Genomic DNA, 6217 nt, shown 5'->3' on the forward strand with positions numbered 1-6217 from the left:
GTCAATAGTTCAAGGCATTATTTCAATATATTTGATGCAATCTTACGTGACTTTATTGATTTCAAATTTCCTGTCTATCTGCATATATAAAATTCAGAAAAGTTTGTTGTATTTTCAATAATTCGAAAAAGAGCAGAGGCCTTTTTCTGTACCTCGAATAGAAAACGTATTCTATTCGAAATTCGGATCCCTCTTACAATTATGCAAAAGTTGCATCCCCCTATGCCAGAATTTTCGTTTTTTCTTTCTACGACACAAAAGTCAACGAATATTTTTTTCGTAAATAGGAATTTTAAATTCGAGTAAATTTTTTTCGAATCTATTTACAGAATAGGACCCCAGTATAGCGATGATATCAGCAAAACTACTTGCTGTAAGGATTCTAAGATCTTTTGAGTAAGTATACTTTACGTTTCAGATAACCCAGCAAAAAGAAGTCGAGAGAGTAAAATATCTTCCAGATTGCCGGCGGTTAGTTAGCATAGTGTCTGATTAGCCTCAGGCGTTCAAGAAAACTTTATTTCAGCAACTTATCGCTATTTCAGCGATTCGCAGATGAAAATACAATCGAAGTTAATTCGTGCGGCAGCCAGACATCGACCACCTTTTTACATCTAGTCTTATTGATGCATGCTCAAACAATACTGATTGTTTGAAATTAGAAACTTTTCGGAGAAGTCTTTGAGTACAAAATCTTGTATTTCTAATGCCAAATAGTGTAGCTCGATCCCACATGTGGAATACGTATTACATATTACTTTTACTAGACTTATTATAATAATCTTTATCAAATTATGCCAGTCTATATGGCATACTATATACCAGTTGTTTGTTCATTTCGCTACTTTTCAAGGCTTGTCGAATTAAAAACAGTTAATGTTTCTTAAAGAAAGAAGTTTGTTTACTGAACTTTATACTATTAATAGTTTTTTGTAAAAGCTATGACCTCTCAGCAGCTCATATAAAATCCCTGAACATATTTCTTAAGATATGTTTTATTTTTAGAAAATTGTTGATTTGACCAATCTCTCGATACAGACTCGTGGATTACTTTTTTTCTACCATATAGCGAATGTCTTTCAATGTACAGTGATCGAATGAAAGTAGTGGTTCCATTCCAATTTTTTTTGCGCGGTCATCTGCTGGTTGGTTTCCCACAATACCGTGGGTGTGTGATTTGGAACCTTCGGTGTACTATACATAAATTTCCTCTCCGGTTTGTACTTTTCTACTGCGTCAGCTAGATATATTGCTCTGCATTGGAGGTTTTTTTAATGTGAAGAGTGTACTTATTATAGACGACTTCAGAGTCAGCCACTGCGGATGAGTGTTCACTTTTATGAGTTGCGGCGCCGAAGTCATATGAAGTTGATTGATAATATTTATTCAAGCATTTTATGTTCGTAGATGGTTTGTTGATTCTACGATTTGTTTTCAATAGATTAAAGAAGATCGAGTTTTAACACAGCAGAAACTTTGGTATAAGCTTAAAGTGTTAACTTTTGTTCTATGATGAATGTTAGGAAGACTTGCTTCAGTTAGTACCACTTTAGTTGGTGAGGTGCTGAATGCGCGAATATATCTTCTTGCCGCTATGTGATAAGCGCTTTCAATGAGAGTGATGCACGTTTTAGCACAGTGTCCAAAATCTATTTTTAACAACATCAGTGCTTTTGCAATATTTACTAGCGCTGAAATATGTCTGTGACAGTATTTTGAGGAAAGAAACTTTATAATGCAATATTATATCGAAGACCCTATAAAGTATATATATAAATGTTTAGTATGTTGAGCTGAGTAGATTTAGCCATGTCCGTTTGTCTGTCTATCTGTCCGTCTGTCTGTCTATATATATGCGAACTAGTCCCTCAGTTCTTAAGATATCGTTTTGAAATTCTGCAGACGTGATTTTCTGTTCAAGAAGCTGCTCATTTGTCGGGATCAAGTTCTGGTATGGAAAACTTTCACATTTGACGTGGTATCTTCACGAAATTCGACATAGATACCTGCTTAAGAGAGCGGGTAAGGTTTGTTTCGTCGAAAAAAGACCTTTTTTCGTGAATTTTTTTAGAAAAAATTATTGCTGTAGGTTTATTTTACTTATTATTATATGAAAGTACAACATTTGAAGGATACTTAAAAAAAAGTTTTATCGAAAAATAGCGAGGAATAACGGATTTATCGTCGATCTCTGCAGGCACCTCGAAAAAAAGTTTTTGTGCGGTGACCACCCTACAACATCACTGGATCATCTGAAACCAAAAAATTAAAATGCTTTCTTTAGTTTGTTAGTTTATCTTTCAATTGACGTCGAGTTTTTTTTATAATTTTTAAATTTTTAAATTTTTGGTATCATTTTCAAGCCAAAATGACGATTTTGGATGAAAAAATTGTCCTATTTGTTATTGTAAAATTCTTAGTAATTAAAATTTTTTGAAAAACTCGACGTCATTCAAGAGCTATATATATGGGGAATACATATTTGTACAAAATTTAATGTTATTGTAGAAAGTTATTAATCTGAAAAGTAGAAATTTTGTCTGATTCCGATGTTTTTCTGGACATTTTGCTGCTTTGTAGATTCAAATTCTCCTATTGTAATTGAAAATTCTGTCAAGGCAACTTCAAAACACTGTGAAAGATTGTGGAATGTTTGGGAAATTACTTGATTTGGAAAAATGTGTAACGCTTTATGATTTGGAGTGTCATTCTTACGCAAGGGGCATGCTAATTTTTTCTGTATAGTTCCAATTTTAGTACATATTCTGCCGAAGCAAAAACGATCAAAACTATTATGTAAATTTGCCAAAGAATATCCCCGAATATGCGTCTCTGCTTGCGTATCCCGCGTACATTTTTTTCAACTAATTTGGTGTCTAAAAAAGTACAAAAGTTACTATATATGTAAGATTATAAGATGACAGATATAGTTCTTTATTCAAAAATGCTCCCAACCAAGTCTTTCTGCTGCTTTTCAGACTTAATTTCGCCAATTAAGTACTAGAACACTTTCTACTTCGCTGCACAAAACGTGCTGTAATATTCAACAGCACATAAAACTGTAAAAAAATACTTTTTGTGGTAACTAACAGTTTCCTTCCGCCAAAGGATTAGTTCAACTCAGCGGAGAATTTGCGAGAAATTCGTCTTTTCTTGATTTAGCAAAGCAAAAATGCTTGCGAAGTCACCGAAACGCTCTGCACTTATGTGCGTGTGTGTGCGTGTGAATGTGCGCTTTCGTAGACATTTCTTGGCGCAATTGTCTCTGCGAATTACGGCTTGAAATTTGAGTTGTAACAAAAAGTTTTTATTGCTTCATTGTTGCGCCCTCAGCCGCATAATAACCAAATGCAAACTTTTGCCACTTGCCACTTGCCACATGAATGCATCCGTGCGCTTGCAAATTGTATACGCACACACACACACAAACGCATGCATTCGTTCACATATATGTATATATATATATATATACTGCGTGTAACTTACTTATAATACACATATAATATATGTATGTATATGCGAGTGTATTGGTGTGAGCTGGCGTGTGAGCTCGTAAGCAATACCATTGTGTCGAGTGTGCAGTGCTTTGGAAAGTTTTCGACTTTAAAGCTAAACTTCATAATTGTGTGATTGAATTAATCATTTAATAACACAAATTTAATTTTATAAATTTGCACAAGAAACGCAATTGTACACGAAGCAAGACAGAACTTTAGTTTGTGTGTTTGTAAATGAAAAACACATACAAGCAAATTAAGCAGTTGAATGGAATGGAGGACAGTTCTCAATCAAAAATATCAAAAATACGTAAATATTTTGATTAAAATTGATAATCAAATTATGAAATGAAGATGCGAGTTTTTCGATTATAATCAGAGCTTAATTTGAAACTGTCAAATATGACGAATTCTTTTATAAAAATGTACTCTTGTTAAAATAATTTCAAAGGAAAATCAAAAGCAATTATTAGTGCTGAAGCTTTGAATACGTTAGGTTAAGTTATACTGGCTGAAGATTCATTTTAATACGAGTAAAGACTTCATATATAACTTAATCCAGTTTCTTCAACTGCGAGTCTTCTAGCTTTCTTAGGCGCGTGTGAGTTCCATATTACGCCGCACAGAAGTAGAGAAGATGTCCCAGCATCCCTCTCATATATACTTCACTTCATTTTCTAACGGGTTTTTTTATTAAAAACGATGCAAGAGTAGACCGATATGGACAGCAAACGACGCCATATTTTTTTCCGCTCTTTTAACAATTCTCTTCAGTAAGATTTGCCATTTTATCATAGAGAGATATACGATCCGAAATTCGCAGTCACTCGCCTCAACTTTAAGAGCGCTACACCCAATTTATGTTCGTCATAGTGGAAAATTTTGAGTCCACATGTACAGTACAAAATATTCGCGTGTCAGTGAGACAAAGAAGTGCCCGTAGTGTCGAGAATATTGCTGCCGCTAGCGCACCAATTGAGCAAGACCCAAATCTGTCCCTCATACGTCGTTCGCAAGCGTTGAGCATCTCTCTGATGTCATTGTGGCGAATTTAGCGAAAAAATCTTGGCCTACATCCCTACAAAGTCAAATTGGCACAAGAGCTGAAGCCGTTTGACTACCAGAATCGTAGTATGTTCGTGAATTGGGATGAGGAACAACTTGAAAATGATCCGGATTGTCATGGAGAAATCATCTTCAGGCGATGAGGCGCATATCTGGCTAGATGGCTTCGTCAATAAGCAAAATATGCATTCTTGACCACGCAGAAATCCACACGTACTCCATGAGTCACCGAAATTATACCGAAAAAATTACGTTTTGGGACGGTGTACGGGTGAGCAACGTCATGGGCCGCACTTCTTCCGTGATGATTAAGACGGGCACGTTACTGTGAATGGGAATCGCTACCGCTCATTGATAACCGAACATTTTTGGCCCGAATTGGATGCTATAAACTTGGACAATATGTGCTTCCGACCGGAGGGCGCTACAAGCGATACTGCGATTTATTGAAACCCAAGTTTAGTGAACGTGTTATCTCACGAAATGGTGTTTTGATGCCGTTAGACTATTTCATGTGGGACTTTGTCAAATCTATGGTCTATGGCAACAATCCAGCGCCGAATGATGAACTTGGTACGAATATCGAACGTGAAATTCTAGCAGTTTTGGGTTCAGTCTCTGGACTTCTGCAAGCGTACTCGTGGAGGCAAAAGAAATCGAGTTCCATACATAATGTCATCGTATGTACTTTCGCAAGAATAACTTTTGTAGCGCTCTTATTGAAAACCCCGTTATATGAGTCATCGTTAATACATAATGGACGTACGGCTCGGATATGATGCTGTTAAGTTGTGAGCTGTGGTTAGGCCAAAAAACCGTTCGGCACTCTTTTCGAGACTATGTGAGTAGAAAGCATGTGTGTTTTCATTCCGCTGCCTTGCATAAAATCTTGGCCATCTGCTTATACATACACAAACTAGTCTGAAAGTTTTTGAAAAATTAATGTGAACTTTCGCACACGTACTTTTATGCCCAGAACCGCCGATATCGGGCCATTAAAGCCTTTTGCTGCCATACAAGCTGAACGGTCGGAATCAGGTTCTTGTAAGCAATCCTTTGTATTTGTGAGTGATATTAAAGCTTCAGTGCAACTTAAGTTAATGTTTTTTCCTTTTTTTTACACATTAAACAATTAAATCCATGTCGGAAACTCACAATTAAATATTCTTACTCTTTGAGTTTCCTGCTTACCTCAGCATTGTTACAGTAGCGGCTCTTTTCATAAGCTGATTAGCGAAAGCATATGCCAACAGTTTGTATAAAATAGTCTGTTCCATGTCGGAAACTCACAATTAAATATTCTTACTCTTTGAGTTTCCTGCTTACCTCAGCATTGTTACAGTAGCGGCTCTCTTCATAAGCTGATTAGCGAAAGCATATGCCAACAGTTTGTATAAAATAGTCTGTAAAATTTTCCGTAGCTCTCATACCCAATAGTTGCGCTAATCCCACTTCTATCCCATTTCGAACCATTAACTCCTGATGTCATGAAATATGACAAGAAAAGAACGCCACCGCAATCGCATTGCGGTTGAAAGCAGCCAACTGATGGCAAGTTGGGCTTTACCGGTAGCAAAGGCTGCACAAAAAAACAAGGTTGCACACACTTGGCCCACCAGTGACCCATGAACATTTCAAACCGTGCGAATGTTCGT

General features: G+C 36.4%; 1 non-coding gene across 1 annotated transcript; it reads right to left on the minus strand.

The window, feature by feature from the left end:
• Positions 1-2674: 2674 nt before the first annotated feature.
• On the minus strand, positions 2675-2779 carry LOC120769867. Its single transcript, XR_005704903.1, has one exon. It is a non-coding gene; the product is annotated as a U6 spliceosomal RNA (small nuclear RNA).
• Between the last annotated feature and the right edge of the window lie 3438 nt (positions 2780-6217).

This window comes from Bactrocera tryoni, chromosome 2, assembly GCF_016617805.1.
Source record: "Bactrocera tryoni isolate S06 chromosome 2, CSIRO_BtryS06_freeze2, whole genome shotgun sequence".
Lineage (NCBI taxonomy): Eukaryota > Metazoa > Arthropoda > Insecta > Diptera > Tephritidae > Bactrocera > Bactrocera tryoni.